Below are 3,818 nucleotides of genomic sequence, written 5' to 3'. Positions count from 1 at the left end.
AGGCAGGGGATGCAGTTTTATCTCCCATGTGCRTTCATCTGCAGAGAAAAATCCTGTGTGCTATGGAAAGATATGAGTCCAGAATTCCTCTCATGCAAAAACTTCTAATATGCTACCAGAAAGAGCATTATTTCCCACTTGTCACCTTCTTTGCCTGAAGAAATGCACTGAAAAATGTGATGTGGTTGTGAAATTCAGACAGCTGTAAAAAAAAGTGTTAGATTCTCCTATTCTGTTCTACAAAACACTCACTGGTCAATGTCTAAAGATTATCTTGCTGATTTACTGGTATCCTTCCTTTGAGCTCTTCATCATGGAATGAGGTTTGAGCCTTGCCTTCACCTGTCTTCCAAATATATTTTTAAGACTAAGATCTTCTGTGAACTATCGGGTTGAAAGATTCCTGTTAGAAATTTCCACATGATCACATATCCTAGAATTCCTCCAAAACTTAAAAGATATCCAGTACATATCCAGTATATAACCAGTTGATGGTTGGAGGCTCTAAGTTTATATAGGCCTGTATTGAATTTTTCCAATATGCTTCCATACAACATGAGCCTTTTTTTACTATTCCTGTTTCTTAGCTGACTCTTTCAGCCTTCAAATGTCAAGCCCTTGCCTTAGCAGTTTTCAGATAACCAAAAGAAACATACAGAAATCAAGCAGTTAAGAAAACATTTGAACCCTTCTCACAATGCCTCAGTACACTCAGTACACAACTACTTTTCCATTGTCTAGCAGAGTTCAAAAGACACTAAAAAAGAGATTTGGCCATTCACTTCTATGTAAAACATGCTGCAGAGTAAAACTGAAAGAGCAAAAATAGGTTTCTCTTCAGCTTTTGAGAACCATCCAAGATAAATGGATACTGTAGTCTAAGCATGGCTAAAATGTACGGATACTTAGCATTGAGATGCTTTTCGAAAGTATATCCATTCTTAGTTTAATTTTTTGCTACAGCTTCTGTTTTGCTAAATCCTATACAAAAGGAAAGTAATTGACCATTCTTGGCCCCCAAAAGCCTCTCTAATTGGAGATCATAGACAAAGGTTTGCTGTAGAGCCAAGGCACAAAAAATGAAGCAATTTGTCTAGGACACCACAGTCTGTTAGTATCAGAGAAAGAAACACATATTTTATTTTAAATTTAGCAGGTGCTAGATGACAGCCTCTCTGATATATATATATAATATGTACATATTCATTATTAACATTTGTGTGTCCAGACTGAGAATTATTTAAGGCCATATTTTTAAAGGTCACTAGAAATCTTAACTTATATAAATGCAAAAAAGATGAGGTTGGATTCTCAGAAGTAAAAGGTCCTAGTGCTTTGGCTCAGGAATTTTTGCTGGGCAGATACCTGCCACTACCTGTAAGTTATGGGTTTAATATAGTCCTAACCCTAAGACCTGTTGTAAATGATGTCATCTTTAAATATTTGGCTGCTTTAAATGATACGAATTTGAACATAAATGCACAGACAATCAGACAGAAGTCTAAGATAATAGAAAGTATCCCACGAACACAAGTTTTACAGCTTTTATCAATATGTTGTCTTCCCTTTGCAGAGGAGAAATCCTGGAACATATAAAATTAACAGAAGCAAAAGATAAAAACAAATATCTCTTCTCTTCTCCTCCCACAAGTTAACTTCTCCCCAAAAGGAATTCATCAGTCATATTATTATTTGTTATCTAAAAAGCAATGTACGTCTCTTCCAACCAGATAAAAAACAAGTATGTATATTGATAGAGACTATGAGTCAGATGAGGACAAGATATGTGAGTCAAGCTGGCCAGGTTGGTGATACTGTAGCTGAACACAAGGGAAATTGACTTTCAGCCTCACTGATTTCAGCTGATGCCACAGAAATTTCTCTATCATTGGAGAAAATTTATAGTGGATTTAAGCAAGGGTTTATTTTATTTATTTATTTATTTAAACTACAGTATTTTTACTACCTATTTAAAAAACACATGAATCTTTAATGTGACCAAACATTAATGAAGGAAGGTCTTATGTCACAGTAATTATTTTAAGTTCTATCATATGTGAATCTGAAAAGGAAAAGGAGAGACCACCCCACTCTACTTCAGCCACTTCCCCTCAGAGCCACAAAATACCCCAAACAAACTAGTGAAAATGGACAAGTGAGAAACAAAAAGAATATATATGTGAAAGAGACTCTTACATACATTCCTATTTTTGGAGAAAGGAAATTGTAGCTGCTCTGTGGCTGCACAGAAGACATAACATTCGCTGAAATAAATAAAAATAAGGAATCCTAAACCCTCACTGTTGCTAGTCCAACCCCTCTAGCCCCTTCCTTCATCAAATAGATCAGACAGGGTTTAGTTATGAAGAAATTTGAGAGAGAAGATCCAGAAACCAGTGGTGTCGAACGACCCCATGACATTATTTGTACTTAGTAGAGGTCTTCCTGGACTCTCTTATCAATATTGGCCTGCCAGACGTTCCTTTGTTCACATTGCTCTATGGATTATGTTTTATAAATCATGACAGGCCGCCAATAGAAAATCAGTCAGCCAGGAAGGGCATTACCTCTTCTGACTGCAACATTCAAATTACTTTGGCAGCTTCATTATCATTTCAGTCTAATCCCACCTAAGAAAGAAAACTTTGGTTTTGTATTTTCGCTGTCTCTGTCTTGGCCATATTTCAAATTTATGCTTGACATGCTAATTGAAATAAGTTAGTAAGGCCTTCAGATGATCACATGGAGGATATCAGCCATCAAAAACTAACATCATGTGCCTCACTCTGTGGTTTAATGTCATTATTATTATTATTATTATTACTACTACTACTACTACTACTACTACTACTGCTACTACTACTACTACTACTTTAAGTAGCAAGGGAAGACAGGTGCAGATCTATATGTATCAGTCAGATGAACACCTGGAGAGAGGCAGAGGCATGTAGTTCAAACTTTGGCTTTATTTCTTCTTTACTATAAGCAGTCTGGAAAAATAAAATCAGGGAGAGGGATAAAAACAACAAAAGCCAGATGAAACAAGTTAGAGCTGACACTGGCTCACAGTTTGCAAGTTTTAACCTTTTTTTTGTTATTATTTCTGCCCTCTTTCCTGACAGGGTGAAATGATTAGAGCTGGGAGGAACTTAAATGTCCAAACTACCATGTGTTTTTCTCCAGGTCGAGGAGCTGATAACAAAGTTCTTCAAAGCAGCTGCAAATGATGGAGAAGGGGGAGGTGGAAGAGGCTGGGAGAAAACCTAAACCTGGGAAAAGCTCAGTCTTGAACCTTATTGGCATGTGCCRGGTCTCAAGGCTAAGGCATTAGGGGGAGGGATGCTATTATTACATGCAAGAAATTATCTCAGGCAACGTGAGTAACTGCAGCTTTTATCTTTTATGGCTAAGCTATTTGGACCATGTTTAATATCCTTTAACTGCTCATCTGTTATTACTATGACTTTTTTTTTTTTCATCTCCAAAGAGAGTTTAAAGACTCATTAGTAAACTTCTTGGTCTTCTATTCACACAATGGCAGATACTGGCTTATTGTGCTTCTTACTAATAAATATTTAAAGCTTAGGCAATTTTTTTTGCTACTTTTTCTTGCAATATTTCTCCCCACTTTCTTGTTCATAGGCGGTTTTAGGAAGTGCCATAGTGACTGCAAGAATATGAGGAAAAATGTATATAGTAAATACAAAGGAAAAGATAGTAACATATATCACGAGCAATGAGTGAAATTCTCAAACCTTGAACACTGATAGACATTTTCCTGTATACTTTAACAGAAGAAGGAATTCAATATTGGAGTC

The sequence above is a fragment of the Apteryx rowi genome, unplaced genomic scaffold (genome assembly GCF_003343035.1).
Source record: "Apteryx rowi isolate R43461 unplaced genomic scaffold, aptRow1 scaffold_239, whole genome shotgun sequence".
NCBI classification, from domain to species: Eukaryota; Metazoa; Chordata; class Aves; order Apterygiformes; family Apterygidae; genus Apteryx; species Apteryx rowi.
This window is presented reverse-complemented; position numbering follows the sequence as displayed.